The sequence below is a fragment of the Salvelinus namaycush genome, chromosome 20 (assembly GCF_016432855.1).
Source record: "Salvelinus namaycush isolate Seneca chromosome 20, SaNama_1.0, whole genome shotgun sequence".
Classification (NCBI taxonomy): domain Eukaryota; kingdom Metazoa; phylum Chordata; class Actinopteri; order Salmoniformes; family Salmonidae; genus Salvelinus; species Salvelinus namaycush.
In genome coordinates, this window is record NC_052326.1 from 33,203,271 (window position 1) to 33,226,660 (window position 23,390).

Genomic DNA, 23,390 nt, shown 5'->3' on the forward strand with positions numbered 1-23,390 from the left:
TGGGAACTCCTTCAAGACAGTTGGTAAAGCGTTCTAGGTGAAGCTGGTTGAGAGAATGCCAAGAGTGTGCAAAGCTGTCGTCAAGGCAAAGGGTGGCTAAATTGAAGAATCTATATATTTTGATTTGTTTGTTTGGTTACTACATGATTCCATATGTGTTATTTCATAGTTTTGATGTCTTCACTATTATTCTACAATGTAAAAAATAGTAAAAATAAATAAAAACTCTTCAATGAGTAGGTGTTCTTAAACTTTTGACCGGTAGTGTAAATGTGGGACACAGAAAAAGGCGGTGTAGATCACCATTGCCCAAAATGCATTGCTCCAATAACTTTCAAAAGATTGTTCCAAAGTATTCCCCCCAAAAAATATATTTTCCTGTAAATTAAGTCACATAAAAATGTATGTCTTTTCCTAAGAATTTCCTAAGAATTAAGTTGAAATAATTCACACAAATTAAGCCACACAAAAAAACACACAAAAAAGCATGAAATCTGCTGAAATACATATTTGCATGATTGAGTGTGAGATTGTGTTGGCTATACTGTCATTTGCACATGGCTACAGAAGCATATAGCTTGGGTCTCCAAATGTCACCCTTGCATGTTATAAGGCCAGCATTTCATAAACTTCACTACGGAAAATTGTGTTATTTCTATCTGAAAATAAATTAGATGTTGTTTCACTTGAAACCGACAGGTTGATCAAGTTTATTAATTGTTTCATCGCACATAAATGTCCTGGAATTATAAGGACATTAAGTTAGTCAGAATACAGCGTATCGGTAGACACACCTTCGCCACACCTTCATTTCTTTGATCTCCACCCCAAACGAATAGCAAGTGAATAGCATGCTATTGTCATGGTTATATGAAGCTGGAGACTCATATCTCCCTCACTAACTTCAAGCATCAACTGTCAGAGCAGCTTACAGATCATTGCACCTGTACATAGCCCATCTGTAAACAGCCCACCCAACTACCTCATCCCCGTATTGTTATTTTTTCTTTTTTGCTCCTTTATACCCCAGTACCTCTACTTGCACATTCATCTTCTGCACATCTATCACTCCAGTGTTTAATTGCTAAATTGTCATTATTTCGCCACTATGGCCTATTTATTGCCTTACCTCCCTAATCTTACTTAATTTACACACACTATGTATAGAATTTTTCAATTGTGTTATTGACTGTATGTTTGTTTCTTCCATGTGTAACTCTGTGTTGTTTGTGTCGCACTGCTTTGTTTTATCTTGGCCAGGTCGCAGTTGTAAATCAAATCCCTGAGCTGACAAGGTAGCGATCTGTCGTTCTGCCACTGAACAAGGCAGTTAACCCACTGTTCCTAGGCTGTCATTGAAAATAAGAATTTGTTCTTAACTGACTTGCCTAGTTAAATAAAGGTAAAATAAAAAAATTAAATAAAAATAAATGAGAACTTGTTCTCAACTAGCCTACCTGGTTAAATAAAGGTGAAAACAAATAAATAAATAAATATATGTATTCAAGGTCAGAATATGCAAAGAGAGAAGTGCATAAAAAGGGAATTCCATTCCATTTATGATGCTCTTAACTCGGGTCGGAATTCCCCCTTAAGTGAGCTAAAAGTGCATTGCATGAAAAATCCATTGTGCTTCATGAGTTGCAAAGTTAACCTGTGAACCATGTGAGGCTCAACCCAGTGTTCCCACTGCAAGCTGTGATAACATTACACACACAGGACCCTGTGCACATGAAACTAAATTAAGTATCTATCCAAACGTCACCGTTATCTAATCTTGGAGCACTGCTGAGATGGAGATAATGCAGCTATCTCAATTTATTACAGTCTCAAAAAACACAACTCATAGAAAGGGAAGTGTGGAAATCTACTGAACCTTCTAGAGTGTAATGTGCATACTACACAACACATAATCCCCATGAACATTCATGTAAGAAGTCTGGATTAGTCGGGTATAAGCAGTTCCAGGAGGCCGCCAAGGCCTGTGGAGATACTGATATCTTACTTAGATGTATAACAACACGCTCTCTCTCTTGTAACAGTAAACCAAGACTACCAGCACACCTTCACCATCCCCCTCTACCTCCCCCCAACGCCATGCTCACTCGGTTATAGCCACCTCACAGCCCTTTATTAGAGCAGTCTCATTCACTGCCTGCATAAAATTACTAGTCAGTGTTCGGCTCATAAACCACTACATACTCTACCCAGCTCTGAGAGTAGGGCATCGCCTGGACAGACATCCATACCCCCCAAAAACATGGATTTACAGAAACGATAATGACATTACATCTGTGAAGTTATGTGTTTTATTTCAAAGGATGTATACATGTCAGATCATTCTGAGAAGCTAATGGTTATATCTAAAATTGCAATGTGGGGAATATGCGGGGATGGATAGTAACTGTACTTGAACACCAACAATCTCTCCAAAGGTAAATTTGGGATTTGGGGACCACGCCTTTATTCTGTTCTATGACAAGGATAGTCTTTGGGGTGTTGGCTCACTGCACCCACTAGGGCCATGATGGCTTAGTGATAAAGTGAAGTTGTGTTGAGATACACTGCCATCTAGTGTTTTTAGGTGGAACAAGGGCTTCAGTGGACTCCAACTCAGCTACTCTTCCTTAGGTCCAAACATATTAAAGCACTTACATTACATATAAACCAAAAGATAACACAGTACATCATATAACATTATTACACCACTACACATCTACAATACAAAATGTTTGATACCACCATACAACAATATCACAATGCATGTGTCTGTACTTTTGTGTGTGTCTCTTTACAGTCCCCGTTGTTCCATAAGGTGTATTTTTACCTGTTTTTAAAATCTGATTGTACTGCTTGCATTAGTCACCTGATGTGGAATAGAGTTCCATTTAGTCATGGCTTTATGTAGTACTGTGCGCTTCCCGTAGTCTGTTCTGGATTTGGGGACTGTGAAGAGACCTCTGGTGATTTGTCTTGTGGGTGTGTCCGAGCTGTGTGCAAGTATTTTAAACAGACAGCTCGGTACATTCAACTTGTCAACACCTCTTACAAAAACAAGTAGTGATGAAGTCAATCTCTCTTCCACTTTGAGCCATGAGAGATTGACATGCATGTCATTAATGTTTGCTCTCTGTGTACTTTTAAGGGCCAGCCGGCTGCCCTGTTCTGAGCCAACTGCAATTTTCCTAAGTCCCTCTTTGTGACACATGACCACACTGCTGAACACTAGTCTAGGTGCGACAAAACTAGGGCCTGTAGGACCTGCCTTGTTGATAGTGTTGTTAAAAAGGCAGGCAGAGCAGCGCTTTATTATGGACAGACTTCTCCCCATCTTAGCTACTGTTGTATCAATATGTTTTGACAGTTTACAATCCAGGGTTACTCCAAGCAATTTAGTTACCTCAACTTGTTCAATTTCCACATTATTCATTATGAGATGTAGTTGAGGTTTAGGGTTTAGTGAATGATTTGTCCCAAATACAATGCTTTTTGTTTTGACAATATTTAGGACTAACTTATTCCTTGCTACCCATTCCGTACTTTGTTAAGTGTTGCAGCCATTTCAGTTGCTGTAGTAGCTGACCTGTATAGTGCTCAGTTATCCGCATACGTAGACACACTGGCTTTACTCAAAGATTGAAAAAAGTAAGGGGCCTAAACAGCTACCCTGGGGAATTTCTGATTCTACCTGGATTTTGTTTGAGAGGCTTCCATTAAAGTAACTCTTTATCCACATTATAGCAGAGGGTGTAAAGCCATAACACATACGTTTTTCCAGCAGAAAACTATGATCGATAACGTCAAAAGCTGCACTGAAGTCTAACAAGACAGCCCCCACAATCATTTTATCATCAATTTCTCTCAGCCAATCATCAGTCGTTTGTGTAAGTGCTGTGCTTGTAGAGTGTCCTTCCATATAAGCTTGCTGAAAGTCTTTTGTCAATTTGTTTACTGTGAAATAGCATTGTATCTGGTCAAACACCATTTTTCCGGAAGTTTAACAAGGGTTGGTAACAGGCTGATTGGTCGGCTATTTGAGCCAGTAAAAGGGGCTTTACTATTCTTGGGTAGCGGAATGACTTCAGCTTCCCTCCAGGCCCGAGGGTACACACTTTCTAGTAGGCTTAAATTGAAGATGTGGCAAATAGGAGTGGCAATATCGTCCACTATTATCCTCAGTAATTTGACATCCAGATTGTCAGACCCCGGTGGCTTGTCATTGTTGATAGACAACAAAACATTTTTGACCTCTTCCACACTGACTTTACTGAATTCAAAAGTACAATTCTTGACTAGCATAATTTGGTCAGATATACTTGGATGTGTAGTGTCAGCGTTTGTTGCTGGCATGTCATACCTAAGTTTGCTTATCTTGCCAATGAAAAAGTCATTAAAGTAGTTGGCAATATCAGTGGGTTTTGTGATGAATGAGCAATCTGATTCAATGAATGATGGAGCTGAGTTAGCCTTTTTTCCCAAAATGTTATTTAAGGTGCTCCAAAGCTTTTTACTATCATTCTTTATGTCATTTATTTTTGTGTCATAGCATAGTTTCTTTTTCTTTAGTTTAGTAACATGATTTCTTAATTTGCAGTTCGTTTGCCAATCAGTTGGGCTGCCAGACTTATTTGCCATTCCTTTTGCCTCATCCCTCTCAACCATACAATTCTTAAATTCCTCATCAATCCAAGGGGATTTAACAATTTTTACAGTCATTTTCTTAATGGGTGCATACTTATTAGTAATTGGAATAAGCAATTTCATAAATGTGTCAAGTGCAGCATCTGGTTGCTCCTAATTACACACCACAGACCAGCAAATATTCTTTACATCATCAACATATGAATCACTACAAAATGTATTGTATGGCCTCTTGTACACTATATTAAGCCCAGCCTTTGGAACTTTAGTTTTCCTAGATATGGCTCCTGCCCTTTCAAACCTGGACAAAAGGAACACTTACGTGAGAATGCTATTCATTGACTACAGCTCAACGTTCAACACCATAGTACCCTCAAAGCTCATCACTAAGCTAAGGATCCTGGGACTAAACACCTCCCTCTGCAACTGGATCCTGGACCTGCTGACGGGCCACCCCCAAGTGGTGAGGGTAGGTAGCAACACATCTGCCACGCTGATCCTCAACACTGGAGCCCCTCAGGGGTGCGTGCTCAGTCCCCTCCTGTACTCCCTGTTCACCCACGACTGCATGGCCAGGCACGACTCCAACACCATCATTAAGTTTGCAGATGACACAACAGTGGTAGGCCTGATCACCGACAACAACGAGACAGCCTATAGGGAGGAGGTCGGAGACCTGGCCGGGTGGTGCCAGAATAACAACCTATCCCTCAACGTAACCAAGACTAAGGAGATGATTGTGGACTACAGGAAAAGGAGGACCGAGCATGCCCCCATTCTCTCCGACATGGCTGTGGTGGAGCAGGTTGAGAGCTTCAAGTTCCTTGGTGTCCACATCAACAACAAACTAGAATGGTCCAAACACACCAAGACAGTCGTGAAGAGGGCACGATAAAGCCTATTCCCCCTCAGGAAACAAAAAATATTTGGCATGGGTCCTGAGATCCTCAAAAGGTTCTACAGCTGCAACATCGAGAGCATCCTGACCGGTTGCATCAATACCTGGTACAGCAATTGCTCGGCCTCTGACCGCAATGCACTATAGAGGGTAGTGCGGGCCAGTACATCACTAGGGCTAAGCTGCCTGCCATCCAGGACCTCTACACCAGGCGGTGTCAGAGGAAGGCCCTAAAAATTGTCAAAGACCCCAGCCACCCCAGTCATAGACTGTTCTCTCTACTACCACATGGCAAGCAGTACCGGAGTGCCAAGTCTAGGACAAAAAGGCTTCTCAACAGTTTTTACCCCCAAGCCATAAGACTCCTGAACAGGTAATCAAATGGCTACCAGGACTATTTGCATTGTGTTTGAGAAACAGACGCCTCACAAGTCCTCAACTGGCAGCTTCATTAAATAGTACCCGCAAAACACCAGTCTCAACGTCAACAGTGAAGAGGCGACTCTGGGATGCTGGCTTCTAGGCAGAGTAACAAAGAAAAAGCCATATCTCAGCCTGGCCAATAAAAAGATTAAGATGGGCAAAAGAACACAGACACTGGACAGAGGAAGATTGGAAAAAAGTTTTATGGACAGATGAATCTAAGTTTGAGGTGTTCGGATCACAAAAAATAACATTTGTGAGACGTAGAAAAAATGAAAATACGGCATCTGTCCAGTATGGTGGAAGCAATGTGATGGTCTGGGGGTGTTTTGGTGGTGGTAAAGTGGGAGATTTGTACAGGGTAAAAGGGATCTTGAAGAAGGATGGCTATCACTCCATTTTACAACGCCATGCCATACCCTGTGGATGGCGCTTGATTGGAGCCAATTTCCTCCTACAACAGGACAATGATCCAAAGCACAGCTGCAAACTATGCAAGAACTATTTAGGGAAGAAGCAGTCAGCTGATATTCTGTCTATAATGGAGTGGCCAGCACTGGTCACGTGTGGCTCAGTTGGTAGAGCATGGCGCTTGCAACGCCAGGGTTGTGGGTTCAATTCCCACGGGGGGACCAGGGTTCAATTCCCACGGGGGGACCAGGATGAATATGTATGAACTTTCCAATTTGTAAGTCGCTCTGGATAAGAGCGTCTGCTAAATGACTTAAATGTAAATGTAAATGTCACCTGATCTCAACCCTATTGAGCTGTTGTGGGCGCAGCTTGACCGTATGGAAGTAAGAAGTGCCCATCAAGCCAATCCAATTTGTGGGAGGTGCTTCAGTTAGCATGGGTTGAAATCTCTTCAGATTACCTCAACAAATTGACAACGAGAATGCCAAAGGTCTGCAAGGCTGTAATTGCTGCATATGGATGATTCTTTGACGAAAGCAAAGTTTGAAGGACACAATTATTATTTCAATTAAAAATCATTATTTATAACCTTGTCATTGTCTTGACTATATTTCCTATTCATTTTGCAACTCATTTCATGTATGTTTTCATGGAAAACAAGGACATTTCTAAGTGACCCCAAACTTTTGAACGGTATTGTCACGTTCTGACCTTAGTTCCTTTTTTATGTCTTTATTTTAGTGTGGTCAGAGCGTGAGTTGGGGTGGGCATTCTATGTTGTTTTTCTATGTTTTGTTCTGTTGTTCTATTTCTATGTGTTTGGCCTAGTATGGTTCTCAATCAGAGGCAGGTGTCAGTCGTTGTCTCTGATTGGGAGCCATATTTAGGTACCCTGTTTTCCTTTGTGTTTTGTGGGTGGTTGTTTCCTGTGTCCGTGTTTGCACCATACGGGACTGTTTCGATTTTCGTTTGTTTATTTCACTTTGTTATTTTGTATTTTTGTAGTGTTCAGTTATATATATTAAAATGGACACTTACCACGCTGCACATTGGTCCGATATCTCTTACTCCTCGTCAAAAGAAGAGGAAAGTTGTTACAGGTATACACTACCGGTCAAAAGTTTTAGAACACCTACTCATTCAAGGGTTTTCCTTTATTGTCACTATTTTCTATGAAATACGAAATAACACATATGGAATCATGTAGTAACCAAAAAAGTGTTAAACAAATCAAAAGATATTTTACATTTCAAAGTAGCCACCCACAGCTTTGCATGCTCTTGGCATTTTCTCAACCAGCTTCATGAAGTCAATTAACAGGTGTGCCTTGTTAAAATAATTTCTTTCATTCTTAATGTGTTTGAGCCAATCAGTTGTGTTCTGACAAGGTAGGGGTGGTATACAGAAGATAGCCATATTTGTTAAAAGACCAAGTCCATATTATGGCAAGAACGGCTCAAATAAGCAAAGAGAAACGACAGTCCATCATTACTTTCAGACATGAAGGTCAGTCAATACAGAACATTTCAAGAACTTTAAACGTTTTTTCAAATGCAGTCGCAAAAACCATCAAGCGCTATGGTGAAACTGGCTCTCACGAGGACCGTCACAGGAAAGGAAGACCCAGAGTTACCTCTGCTGCAGAGGATACGTTCATTAGAGTTAACTACACCTCAGATTGCAACCCAGATAAATGCTTCAGCGAGTTCAAGTAACAGACACATCCCAACATCACCTGTTCAGAGGAGACTGCGAGAATCAGGCCTTCATGGTCGAATTGCTGCAAAGAAACCACTACTAAAGGATACCATTAATAAGAAGAGACTTGCTTGGGCCAAGAAACACGAGCAATGGACATTAGACCAGTGGAAATCTGTCGTTTGGTCTGATGAGTCCAAATTTGAGATTTTTGTTTCCAAGTGCCGTGTCTTTGTGAGACGCAGAGTAGGTGAACGGATGATCTCCGCATGTATGGTTCTCACCGTGAAGCATGGTGGAAAAATTGTGATGTGTGGGGGTGCTTTGCTGGTGACACTGTCAGTGATTTATTTAGAGTTCAAGGCACACTTAACCAGCATGGCTACCACAGCATTCTGCAGCGATATGCCATACCATCTGCTTTTGCGCTTAGTGGGACTATCATTTGTTTTTCAACAGGACAATGACCCAAAACACACCTCCAGGCTGTGTTATGGCTATTTGACCAAGAAGGAGAGTGATGGAGTGCTGCATCAGATGACCTGGCCTCCACAATCACCCGACCTCAACCCAATTGAGATGGTTTGGGATGAGTTGGACCGCAAAGTGAACGAAAAGCAGCCAACAAGTGCTCAGCATATGTGGGACCTCCTTCAAGACTGTTGGAAAAGCATTCCAGGTGAAGCTGGTTGAGAGAATGGCAAGAGTGTACAAAGCTGTAATCAAGGCAAAGGGTGGCTCATTTGAAGAATCTAAAATCTAAAATATATTTTGATTTCTTTAACACTTTTTTGGTTACTACATGATTCTATATGTATTATTTCATAGTTTTGATGTCTTCACTATTATTCTACAATGTCAAAAATAGTAAAAATAAGGAAAAACCCTTGAATGAGTAGGTGTGTCCAAACTTTTGACTGGTACTGTATACAAATCTTTAAAGCAAATGTATTTGTTTTCCTTTTGTTAATAAAATACATTTTCTGCTAACAGATCCCTCTGTAGGTATGAAATTAGCATTTTTAATCCCGTTGCTGAGTTAATGGTTAGTGGCTAATTTCTAACTAATAGACTATGTGTTTGTAGGTCGACTGAGGTGAATGAAGCTACAGCAACCAATGTGATAATGGCTGGGGTAATTTTTGTTTGTTTTTGCTGTTCTCCAAAAAGCATTTGAGTTTTTAAATTGTATAGAACTGCAGTAAATGAGCTTAAAATGTCTTTCATCCCCCCCCCTCACTAAAACAGATCCTGGCTAGGGCCTTGGAGTCAGAGGCCTGAGGGGTATACTACAAAGCAGGATGAAGGAGTGAGCCAGCTAACTAGCCTATATTTTCTGATCTAAAAGTATCATTGATTCTTGTTTAGGAGTATACCCATCTGGTACTGTTTTCAACAGAACATTTTATCACATGACTGTGGTTGTTTTGGGGTATATACAATTAGCAGAATTCCCACAAAAAATTACCAGATAAGTCAGCTATACTAGCCTTTGATAGGTCAAAGTGCGCCCTCATGGACACCGGCTCTTCCATAGCAACAAATCATATTCCACAGCCACAAAGTTAAAATTGGCTACAAAAATATGCTTTTTGGTCTTAATTTGAGGTTAGGCATAAATCAAATCAAATCAAATTGTATTTGTCACACGCTTTGTAAACAACAGGTGTAGACTAACAGTGAAATGCTTACTTGTGGGCCCTTCCCAACAATGCAGAGAGAAAATTTGAGAAATAATAGAAAAATAATGATCAGGAATCAAGGTAAGACCCAATTGCAGACTGTGTGAAGTAACAATGTTTATTGTAACCACAGGGGCAGGCAAACAACAGGTCAAGGCAGGCTGGGGTCGAATATCCAGAGCAGAGGCCAAGGTACAGGACGGCAGGCAGGCTCAGGGTCAAGTCAAGCAGAGGTTTGTAATCCAGAGGTGGAGCAAAGGTACAGAATGGCAGGCAAGCTCAGGGTCAGGTACAGGCAGTGGTCAGGTGGGCGGGAACAGGGTCAGGACAGGCAAAGGTCAAAAACCAGGAGGACGAGAAAAAGAGAGACTAGGGAAAAACAAGGGCTGAGACAAACCGCTGGTAGGCTTGAACAAACAAGACGAACTGGCAACAGACAGACAGAAAACACAGGTATAAATACACAGGGGATAATAGGGAAGATGGGCGACACCTGGAAGGGGGTGGAGACAAGCACAAGGACAGGTGAAACAGATCAGGGCGTGACAATAATACCACAAAGAATAAATACAAAATGAGTAATGGTAACTTGGCTAAGGGTAAGTACTGAGTCGATATGCAGGGGTATGAGGGAATTGAGGTAGATATGTACATACAGTTCATTCGGAAAGTATTCAGACCCCTTGACTTTTTCCAAATTTCATTACGTTACAGCCTTATTCTAAAATGGATTACCTTAATTTTCATTCCTCATCAATCTACACACAATACCCCATAATGACAAAGCAAAAACAGATTTTTAGAAATGTTTGCAAATTTATAAATAATAAAAAATGGAAATATCATATTTACATAAGTATTCAGACCCTTTACTCAGTGCTGCCTCGAGTATTCTTGGGTATGACGCTACAAGCTTGGCACACCTGTATTTGGGGAGTTTCTCCCATTCTTCTCTGCAGATCCTCTCAAGCTCTGTCAGGTTGGATGGGGAGCGTCGCTGCACAGATATTTTCAGATCTCTCCAGAGATGTTTGATCGGGTTCAAGTCCGGGCTCTGGCTGGGCCACTCAAGGACATTCAGAGACTTATCCCGAAGCCACTCCTGCGTTGTCTTGGATGTGTTCTTAGGATATTTGTCCTGTTTGAAGGTGAACCTTCGCCCCAGTCTGAGGTCCTGAGCGCTCTGGAGCAGGTTTTCATCAAGGATCTCTCTGTACTTTGCTCCGTTCATCTTTCTATTGCTCCTGACTCCCAGTCCCTGCCACTGAAAAATATCCCCACAGCATGATGCTGCCACCACCATGCTTCACCGTAGAGATGGTGCCAGGTTTCCTCCAGACGTGACGCTTGGCATTCAGGCCAAAGAGTTCAATCTTGGTTTCATCAGACCAGAGAATCTTGTTTCTCATGGTCTGAGAGTCCTTTAGGTGCCTTTTGACAAACTCCAAGTCAAATCAAAATCAAATCAAGTTTATTTTATATAGCCCTTCGTACATCAGCTAATATCTCGAAGTGCTGTACAGAAACCCAGCCTAAAACCCCAAACAGCAAGCAATGCAGGTGTAGAAGCACGGCGGCTAGGAAAAACTCCCTAGAAAGGCCAAAACCTAGGAAGAAACCTAGAGAGGAACCAGGCTATGAAGGGTGGCCAGTCCTCTTCTGGCTGTGCCGGGTGGAGATTATAACAGAACATGGCCAAGATGTTCAAATGTTCATAAATGACCAGCATGGTCAAATAATAATCAGGAGTAAATGTCAGTTGGCTTTTCATAGCCGATCATTAAGAGTATCTCTACCGCTCCTGCGGTCTCTAGAGAGTTGAAAACAGCAGGTCTGGGACAGGTAGCACGTCCGGTGGACAGGTCAGGGTTCCATAGCCGCAGGCCACTAGAGGGTTATCTTCAACCACCAACTTACCATCCTGAGACAAGGCCGAGTATAGCCCACAAAGATCTCCACCACAGCACAAACCAAGGGGGGGCGCCAACCCAGACAGGAAGATCACGTCAGTAACTCAACCCACTCAAGTGACGCACCCCTCCTAGGGACGGCATGAAAGAGCACCAGTAAGCCAGTGACTCAGCCCCTGTAATAGGGTTAGAGGCAGAGAATCGCAGTGGAGAGAGGGGAACCGGCCAGGCAGAGACAGCAAGGGCGGTTCGTTGCTCCAGAGCCTTTCCGTTCACCTTCACACTCCTGGGCCAGACTACACTCAATCATATGACCTACTGAAGAGATAAGTCTTCAGTAAAGACTTAAAGGTTGAGACCGAGTCTGCGTCTCTCACATGGGTAGGCAGACTATTCCATAAAAATGGAGATCTATAGGAGAAAGCCCTGCCTCCAGCTGTTTGCTTAGAAATTCTAGGGACAATTAGGAGGCCTGCGTCTTGTGACCGTAGCGTACGTGTAGGTATGTACGGCAGGACCAACTCGGAAAGATAGGTAGGAGCAAGCCCATGTAACGCTTTATAGGTTAACAGTAAAACTTTGAAATCAGCCCTTGCCTTAACAGGAAGCCAGTGTAGGGAAGCTAGCACTGGAGTAATATGATCAAATTTCTTGGTTCTAGTCAGGATTCTAGCAGCCGTATTTAGCACTAACTGAAGTTTATTTAGTGCTTTATCCGGGTAGCCGGAAAGTAGAGCATTGCAGTAGTCTAACCTAGAAGTAACAAAAGCATGGATTAATTTTTCTACATCATTTTTGGACAGAAAATGTCTGATCTTTGCAATGTTACGTAGATGGAAAAAAGCTGTCCTTGAAACAGTCTTGATATGTTCGTCAAAAGAGAGATCAGGGTCCAGAGTAACGCCGAGGTCCTTCACAGTTTTATTTGAGACGACTTTACATCCTGCTTTGACTTTAATTGTCAGATTTAACAGAATATCTCTTTGTTTCTTGGGACCTAGTACAAGCATCTCTGTTTTGTCCGAGTTTAAAAGTAGAAAGTTTTCAGCCATCCACTTCCTTATGTCTGAAACACAGGCTTCTAGCGAGGGCAATTTTGGGGCTTCACCATGTTTCATTGAAATGTACAGCTGTGTGTCATCCGCATAGCAGTGAAAGTTAACATTATGTTTTCGAATGACATCCCCAAGAGGTAAAATATATAGTGAAAACAATAGTGGTCCTAAAACAGAACCTTGAGGAACACCGAAATTTACAGTTGATTTGTCAGAGGACAAACCATTCACAGAGACAAACTGATATCTTTCAGATAAGATCTAAACCAGGCCAGAACTTGTCCGTGTAGACCAATTTGGGTTTCCAGTCTCTCCAAAAGAATGTGGTGATCGATGGTATCAAAGGCAGCACTAAGGTCTAGTAGCACGAGGACAGATGCAGAGCCTCGGTCTGACGCCATTAAAAGGTCATTTACCACCTTCACAAGTGCAGTCTCAGTGCTATGATGGGGTCTAAAACCAGACTGAAGCATTTCGTATACATTGTTTGTCTTCAGGAAGGCAGTGAGTTGCCAGCTTTTAATTTTTTTTTTGAGAGGAATGGAAGATTCGATATAGGCCGATAGTTTTTTATATTTTCTGGGTCAAGGTTTGGCTTTTTCAAGAGAGGCTTTATTACTGCCACTTTTAGTGAGTTTGGTACACATCCGGTGGATAGAGAGACGTTTATTATGTTCAACGTAGGAGGGCCAAGCACATGAAGCAGCTCTTTCAGTAGTTTAGTTGGAATAGGATCCAGTATGCAGCTTGAAGGTTTAGAGGCCATGATTATTTTCATCATTGTGTCAAGAGATATAGTACTAAAACACTTAAATGTCTCTCTTGATCCCAGGTCCTGGCAGAGTTGTGCAGACTCAGGACAGCTAAGCTTTGGAGGAATACGCAGATTTAAAGAGGAGTCCGTAATTTGCTTTCTAATGATCATGATCTTTTCCTCAAAGAAGTTCATGAATTTATTACTGCTGAAGTGAAAGCCATCCTCACTTGGGGAATGCTGCTTTTTAGTTAGCTTTGCAACAGTAGCAAAAATAAATGTTGGATTGTTCTTATTTTCCTCAATTAAGTTGGAAAAGTAGGATGATCGAGCAGCAGTGAGGGCTCTTCGATACTGCACGGTACTGTCTTTCCAAGCTAGTCGGAAGACTTCCAGTTTAGTGTGGCGCCATTTCCGTTCCAATTTTCTGGAAGCTTGCTTCAGAGCTCGGGTATTTTCTGTATACCAGGGAGCTAGTTTCTTATGACAAATGTTTTTAGTTTTTAGGGGTGCAACTGCATCTAGGGTATTGCGCAAGGTTAAATTGAGTTCCTCAGTTAGGTGGTTAACTGATTTTTGTCCTCTGACGTCCTTGGGTAGGCAGAAGGAGTCTGGAAGGGCATCAAGAAATCTTTGTGTTGTCTGAGAATTTATAGCACAACTTTTGATGCTCCTTGGTTGGGGTCTGAGCAGATTATTTGTTGCGATTGCAAACGTAATAAAATGGTGGTCCGATAGTCCAGGATTATGAGGAAAAACATTAAGATCCACAACATTTATTCCATGGGACAAAACTAGGTCCAGAGTATGACTGTGGCAGTAAGTAGGTCCAGAGACATGTTGGACAAAACCCACTGAGTCGATGATGGCTCCAAAAGCCTTTTGGAGTGGGTCTGTGGACTTTTCCATATGAATATTAAAATCACCAAAAATTTGAATATTATCTGCTATGACTACAAGGTCCGATAGGAATTCAGGGAACTCAGTGAGGAACGCTGTATATGGCCCAGGAGGCCTGTAAACAGTAGCTATAAAAAGTGATTGAGTAGGCTGCATAGATTTCATGACTAGAAGCTCAAAAGACGAAAACGTCATTTTTTTTTTGTAAATTGAAATTTGCTATCGTAAATGTTAGCAACACCTCCGCCTTTGCGGGATGCACGGGGGATATGGTCACTAGTGTAACCAGGAGGTGAGGCCTCATTTAACACAGTAAATTCATCAGGCTTAAGCCATGTTTCAGTCAGGCCAATCACATCAAGATTATGATCAGTGATTAGTTCATTGACTATAACTGCCTTTGAAGTGAGGGATCTAACATTAAGTAGCCCTATTTTGAGATGTGAGGTATCACGATCTCTGTCAATAATGGCAGGAATGGAGGAGGTCTTTATCCTAGTGAGATTGCTAAGGCGAACACCGCCATGTTTAGTTTTGCCCAACCTAGGTCGAGGCACAGACAAGTGGGCTGTCATGTGCCTTTTACTGAGGAGTGGCTTCCGTCTGGCCAATCTACCATAAAGACCTGATTGGTGGAGTGCTGCAGAGATGGTTGTCCGTCTGGAAGGTTCTCCCATCTCCACAGAGGAACTCTGGAGCTCATTCAGAGTGACCATTGGGTTCTTGGTCACCTCCCTGACCAAGGCCCTTCTCCCTCGATTGCTCAGTTTGGCCTGGCGGCCAGCTCTAGGAAGAGTCTAGGTGGTTCCAAACTTCTTCCATTAAGAATGATGGAAGCCACTGTGTTCTTGGGGACCTTCAATGCTGCATAATTTTTTCGTACCCTTCCCCAGATCTGTGCCTCAACACAATCCTGTCTCGGGGGGCTCTACAGACAATTCCTTCGACCTCATGGCTTGGTTTTTGCTCTGACATGCACTGTCAACTGTGGGACCTTCTATAGACATGTGTGTGCCTTTCCAAATAATGTTCAATCAATTTAATTTATCACAGGTGGACTCCAATCAAGTTGTAGAAACATCTCAAGGATGATCAATAGAAACAGGATGCACCAGAGCTCAATTTCGAGTCTCATAGCAAAGGGTCTGAATACTTATGTAATTAAGGTATCTGTTTTTTATTTTTAATAAATTAGCAAAAATGTCTAAAAACCTGTTTTCGCTTTGTCATTATGGGGTATTGTGTGTAGATTCAAGAGGAATAAAAAATTATCTAATCCATTCTAGAATACGCTGTAAGTAACAAAATGTGGAAAAGGTCAAGGGGCCTGAATACTTTCCGAATGCACTGTATTACTATGCGTTCTCAAGTCTAGCTTTCCGACGCTCGCAAGCCGTTACTACCAGAACAGTTTATTTTACAAACATTCTGACAAACATTGTGATTTGCCACATAATATGGATCTTGAAAGGGAATTTTATGCATTTTGAAACTTTTTTTCAGTGGATGTAGGCGTTTTTGCCATGTCACCGGGTGTTATTCATCAACTTCCACAAGCAACAAAAGTCATAAAATAATCAAATATTTACAATCTCTTCATTATTTTATAGTCCGAGTTAAATTCTCTCTCATCAACGTTTTTTTGTGATTATTGTATTTATTCTTTTATGTTATTACATAAAGGTTAACAAATTACGCAAATGTTCCAAATATCCGTCTGTGAGTTCGGTAGGTTTCATATGAAATACAGCCTGTTTTCACAGTAGCCTAAAGAGAAAAAGAGAACAGATTTAAAACTCTACTCGGAAACGCATTCTTCCAACTGCGCTTTCATTTACAATAAGTCAGTAAACCAATCAATCTCAAAAGACGCAGTGAGTGACAGTTCTTTTATATCTCAACGTGACAGCGCTATCTTTTTACTACCATGCGCCCCACATGGCAGTTGTAGTCCAAGACCAAAAGTTGTATATTCCTTTCAGGATGTGATGTCCTCTCAAGAACTGCATTTACCATAATGGAGCCAACTGTTTTCATGCTGTTCCCGGGTGTGTGTTTGTGTTGTATACAGGCAGCCTGCTATTAGTTGACAGGCGAGCATACATCACTTGATTTCAATCACATCTCTCTGACAAATAGGCAGCACTGAAGACATTGGGGGAAAATTGCGTAGCCACTTTAGGTAAGCTTTAAAAAAAATCCATGACAATGTATGTGCATTAATTTATCAATGTTGTTAATTTCTTCCATGATAACAAAAGTATGACTTGCTGACTTGACAAATGCTTAATCATTTAGGCTCCAAATCAAATTGGTTTATTAGGCTTTAATTTCAAGCTACCATGGCAACATTTAGTTAGGCCTATTGGTAACACAAGCATAATATTAACTAAATGATCATCTTTTGAAATGTATGAGGTTATGTTAATTTTAAGGGGACAGTTCAGCCCAAGTTGGAGCATTTATCAATGAATCTAGGCTATTATAGCCTATGCCATGTCATAATACGTTATAACTATATTTTAGATGAATTATTTTTGTAAAAGTTTGTTTATTAATCCCTTAGGCTGTCTGAGGTGTAATCTACTTTTAAATGAAGCAAACATGTCAATTACCTAGTAATTACAGTGACAGGTTAAGATGCGTAGACAAAACAATAATGTACGATAACAATGTTGCATAATCTTTGGGTGATCACAGCAACATCATGACAACAACAAAAATCATGTAGGCCTATATTCCATACTTGACTATCATCGTTGCTTGGCTGCTGGCTCAGTTCTCTCACACTCTCTGGAGTCCTGCTTGTTTTAGTATTTTCAGAAACGATTCTGGCATGGACAGTGAACGCTCATTTCACAACACTTGGAAATCTAATATTTGCTCCTGTCCATCAACTACACTCGAAGAGGTTTTGCCATTCATCAGAATGTTACCAAGAATAGCTTTAGGCCCTTGATCTCAATCCATGACATTGCAAAATATGATGCCGCTGCCTGTAGGCTTCCAATTGGAGATAAAACACACCAGCTGATGTACATCTACCACCTCTACTTTTTATTGTATTTAAGATCAGCTTTAAAACCATGAACTGGATTGAAGGCTTTTAACCAGTGCAATGAAAGGGTCAATATGTAGGTAAGTAGGCTAAAGGCTATGGTATGCCTACATCCAAAGATTTCCAATCTGAATAGTAGCTTTCAAGTAATATTGTAATTTAGGCTTACTACAAGCATGTTACTTTTAAAGAATATAAAACTATGGAATAGTGTAAACCAAATAGCCTTTAAAGCAGATGCCACAGTAGAAGTAAAATGGCAACATTGCTGTTTTTCCTTCATCCATAGCTTGTTTTATGGCCTTAATCTCAAGCATACTCGTGGTGTTGTTTGTTACGAACATTGGGACATATGCGTGTCTGTTACAGTGAACACATCACATTCCTAAACTTGTACCGCTATCATTTTTCATCAGCTGTTCTCCACTGGACTGGAACACATTTCACATTTCCACGTCATGTTTTCGTCTCCACAGAGCTCCTAATTGCCATGGAAAAGCAGTCCAAGGTGGAATTTCGGAATGTGGGACAGATGTATTTCCCCCAAAGTAGAGTGGAGTGCCACTACAGCCTTACCTCTCATCATCACTGGACCAACAAGGACTGGATAGGCCTCTTCAAGGTGTAGTAACATTCACAACCTACCTTTCTTCCTGCAAATAGTACATTTCACTCCTTTTATAGGAATCACAAGATTTTCCTGTTTTACATTTTTAGAAAAAGAGCCAGAGTGATCACTATAAAGGTATTTTAACAGCAGTAGGCTATTGGAAAGATTACGTTCCACTTTTTTTTTATCACTAAGCGTTTGTGCATTGTACTGTTTTGATGTTTAAAACAAAAGAACACTTCCAAAAAATCACAAGGGTAGCCTATTATTGATATGAACAATATGGATAACTGCTAATGTCTCACTCAGGCTGGCTGGTCTTCAGTGAAAGAGTACACCACTTTTGCATGGGCTCTCACTCCTGAGGGGTACACAGAAGGAAATAATGCCAACTGCTGTGTACATTTCCAAGGTAAGAATGCATCCATCATGTTAGATTAGCACAGGAATGAGAAGTACCTTTTAAGGCTGGGTTTACCAGCAAATTAGCATAACATTTTTTGTCAACTAGTCAAACCCCTTGATGCAGCATACAATTGACTTAAAATTGGTAAATATTATACTCAACACATTTGATCAGTTTTTGGGGAAGAAAATATGATAAACCAAACAGGAGAAGTGAAAAATATATATATATACCCCCACTCCATATCTCCTCCCTCTTCACAGCCTCTTACCTGCCCCGCCCCAGTGCGGTGGAGTACCAGTTTGTCTATGTGGATCAGAGAGGCGAGGTGTGTGCCCGCAGTCGCCAGTTCACCTTCTGCATTTCCAGGCCTCTGGATGAGCTGGAGACATTGACAGAGGAGCGGGACGAGGATGAGGAGGGCGGAGAGGGGGATGGGGACGACCTGCTCCTGGTGGTGCCCAGAGCTCAACTCCTGCAGGTGGGGATGTATGGATGGACAGTAGCTCAGTTTCACTTAACTTCTTTATAAATGTGTCATACTCATGTTGTAATTTGTCCAACATGAGTACAGTTTGTGGGTACAATTAATGCACACATGAGGGCAGTCTATGTTAATAGTTTGGTTCCTTGAGGTTACTCCATACAAGTTGAGGGTTTAACAATTCCTGTTTTGATAATTTCCCTTTGAAAATAGTAGTTGCATGCGGGAGCGTGGCGCAGCAGTAGTGCTGAAATCTGTCAAGCACAAAGCCGATGTCGGCATGGGTTTGAATCCCACTTCAACTACCACGTTCCACCTGTTCTCACCTATAAACTCTGTGTCCCACTCCTACATTTCAACCTGTCTGAAAATAATCCAACATGGGAGGAGATTGGAGCTCACGGTCCCTTTTTAAAAAAAGAGAAAAAAAGAAAATTGTTGCCCTGCTCTCAAGCCTTCTTTCATGGACCCCTTGGTCTTCTCCCTTTCTCTCTCTCTCTCTCTCTCTCTCTCTCTCTCTCTCTCTCTCTCTCTCTCTCTCTCTCTCTCTCTCTCTCTCTCTCTCTATCCCTCTCTCTCTCTCTCTCTCTCTCTCTCTCTCTCTCTCTCTCTCTCTCTCTCTCTCTCTCTCTCTCTCTCTATCCCTCTCTCTCTCTCTCTCTCTCTCTCTCTCTCTCTCTCTCTTTCTCTCTCTCTCTCCCTTACTCTCTCTTTCTCTGTTACGATCAGACTCGGCTGGATGAATGCCTTAGAGAACAGTCCGATTCAAAACAGGCCCGGGAGGAGGCAGAGAGGGAGAAGGAGAGAGAGGAAGAAAGGAGCAAAAGGGCGAAGGAAGAGTGGGAGCGAGAAAGGGAGGGGATGAATGAGGAGATCTCTGAGTTGAGGGACAACCTGAGACGGAGCTGCGACAGGATGGAGAAGGTGGAGGGGAAACAAAAGGTATAACAGTATATGTAAACTGGGTAAATGGATGATAGATCAGCAGACAGTAACTGGTACAGTAGACACAGAACTTAGAGAAAAATATTTCCTTATACTCCAGAAGGTGCACCTATTCTACATGTTGTAAATAAATGGATCTGGATTGTTTACAACTGCTTAAAAGCTTAAATATATCTTGTTTATATAGCCATAAACCCTTTCATCGCTATTCTTCTCTCCCCCCAACACTGGAAGGATATGCAGTCCTCTCAAGAAACCTTGTCTACTCTATTGGATGAGAAAGCTGAGCGCCTGCAGCGAATCAGAGAGCTGGAAGATGACATCATGGTTCTAATTCAAAGAGGGAAGGAGACAGAAGCTGAACTTGAAAGGTAACTAAGTGTTTGTGAAAGAGAAGACTTTGACTCTGTCTTTCTTACTTTCTCTCGCTTTGTGGGTCTACCGCTTTGTTTTGTTTTGACCCACAGGATGAAGGAGAGAGTGAAAAAGATGTCCACTCAATTGAGGGATGAAGAAGAGGAGAGAAATAATCTGCAGGTAAACAATAGTGTGTAGTTTCCCTCTCGTGTAGTAATACAGCTAGTTGAAATCCCTACATAGCCTACTCAGCCCTGACGTTGGTACTTGTGGAAGTGTGCCAGAACAGCAGATCTCTGGAGCCAGGCCTGATCTAAAGACAGGTGTCAGCTCCTAGTACCCAGTGACCTGAACATTGGGTGTCAGCTCCTAGTACTCAGTGACCTGAACATTGGGTGTCAGCTCCTAGTACCCAGTGACCTGAACATTGGGTGTCAGCTCCTAGTACCCAGTGACCTAAACATTGGGTGTCAGCTCCTAGTACCCAGTGACCTCAACAATGGGAAGATGATTAGCCATTTAACTTAACACAAGTTTATAGAAATCCACATAAAAAACATACTAACATCTCCCCTTATCCCCCAGGTGGAGAACGGGGCTGTGCTGGCTGATCTGAGGGCGGTGCAAAAGCGTTTGGAGGCCAGCGAACGCGGGGCAGAAGGTCTGAGGCAGGAGCTGAGTGAGATGGGGGCTCAGCAGGGCCACAGCCACGCTGAGCTGCACCAAGCCAGGCTGCAGGCCGCCCAGCTCACCCTGCAGCAGTCTGAGGCCGACCTGGCCCTGAGGGAGGGACGCGCCCACTGGGCCAAGGAGAGAGAGACCTTCAAACAAGCAGCAGAGGTTAATGCAGTGGTTACTGGATAGGGTAGCACTACAATTCACAGCACAACCTCCAATACAAACACATACAGCACAAACCAGAGGTGGGGGTAACCCCATAATACAGAATTGGTGCAGCAGAACATAGGGATAATGCAAAATCAAAAGCTGAGTCATTTGCTGATTCCTATTAGCCCAGTCCAGATTGACTGGCACCTGTTTTTTTTACTCAAGGTTAATGCATAGCACTAAGATGAATTCAAACAGCCCCTTTCTGAGCCCTACTTCTGGAGCCAGCTAAGTTTCCTACTCCATTGAGGAATATGGCGTAATAAGGCTCCAACTCGTCTCTGTTTCACAGATCCTGAGCATATGAGGCAACAGAGCTTAGCCTATGTGGATCAGACAACCACCTATTTCAGTTAGCATACAGCCAATAATTTCTGTATTTATGAATCTTGTGTATGTGTATCCTATTTTTAATCTATTCATTTGTCTTTCCTTGCTGTAGCTTGATAAAGAGAGGGTGCAGAAGTTAAGCCGTGAGGTGCAGCGGAAGGAGCAGTGGCTCCAAGAGGAGAGGATGGAGAGGCAGAAACTAGAAGTTGAGCTTGGAAAAGAGAAGGATTGCAACAGGGTAAATATAGTCAATTGTACTGCAATAGGTAGGCTATATTTCAGCATACACAAACACATAGACCATATGTGTTGGTACACGAAAACATACATGTCTAAATATAACTGCCATCACCATCGTGTCACTAATCTGTGCCCTCATCGGACATTCAGATCAGATCGGATTTCAGGAAACTGTTTGCCGAACCCCAATAAAAAAAACATCCTCGGCTACTTTCACAGTACACACAAACGCAAACAGACAGACACAAATAGATGTGCCAGCAGCCTGGCATCAACACCCATTCATCACACACTGCTCCCCACAGTGAGTCACACAAGGCTGTAAGTCACACTTACCCCACCGGCCATCTCTTAACACACCAGTGCCCCCTGCAGGTGCTGCTGAGCGATTCCCGCAGGGAGGTGCAGGAACTGAAGGCCAGAATGAGAATGAACCAGAAGGAGAGAGAGCAGCAGAAGATGGAGAGACAGGCAAGGATCAGGCTATTTGCTGTTAATATCGGGTGTCTCTTCTTTATGTCTATATATTTAACTGCTGTTATGTGTGGCATCACTGATCAAAATAAGGTTTAAAAATAATTTGTAGTGATGGGTTTGGTTGAGTAAACCATGTTGTGGATGTTTCCATATCTGTGCTTGTCATGCCCTGTAATGGTTGCTGTGTACACATTCAAATACACACAGGACCTGCTGGACTACATGCATCAGTTGGAGCAGAGACTGGAGGTGGCTACAGACAATAAGTGGAATGAAGTGGCTCTCTACTACTCAACCAGTGAGTGATACTAATACCATAGAGGCTAATGTACAGACCCAATGCCAGGCAATCACAGTGCCCATTCTAGTCATATACAGTATAGTACAGACGTCGTCCCATTCTTGGATGCTCATGACATCATATTTAAAAGACACCATGTCTTCCTTTGCAGCTCGTGGCGCTGACACCCCATTTCAGGATGAGAAACCCTCTTCTGAGGATGAGATGCCTGCATCTCCACTACCCTACAGGACACCCAGACTACCCTACTGGAGCGACGCCCTGGAACGCTCCTCTCACCGTAGTGTGAAGTGTCTCCAGACTGAGACGGTAGGCCACCATATCACAGCCAATGTCAAACTAAATACCACCAAAACACAGAGAATACGTAATGGGAACAGCTAAATATAAGACTATAGCACATCCGAACACAGACCAAACATTTTAATATCAACAAAACATACTGACATCAAATCAGTTAAAATCACCATATCAATATCCCTGAAATCCTCACTGGAGTTGTTTTATTGTGTGTGTGTGTGTGTGTGTGTGTGTGTGTGTGTGTGTGTGTGTGTGTTTGTGTGTGTGTTCTATCAATCTGGACTAAGGATGAGGAAGAGCAGAACAAGACCAGTAAGGGTGAAGACAAACCACTGATTCTGCCAGACCTCACCAACCCCATCCTAAGGTGACCATTTTGGCCTTTGGCCCAAACACTCCACCATTTCCAACCTAACCAATTTCTATGCTGACTGTACATAAACAGTGCTGACTGCTGTTAAAACTACCCTGTTCCCTTCCTTTTCTTGTGTTATAATATTTAAAGCACTGCAGCAGTGCCAATGAATTAAAGAACAGCGGGAATAAGAGCATCTGTAAAATGATCATGATTTTCCTCCCCAAAACTAATGTGAGTGTTATAGAGGTAATGCATCAGCTG

The 23,390-nt window shown here is 42.1% G+C and overlaps 1 pseudogene; it reads left to right on the forward strand.

Annotated features, from left to right (window-relative positions):
• The first annotated feature begins 17,923 nt into the window (after positions 1–17,923).
• LOC120064925 lies at positions 17,924–22,855 on the forward strand (annotated as a pseudogene).
• The last annotated feature ends 535 nt before the right edge of the window (positions 22,856–23,390 follow it).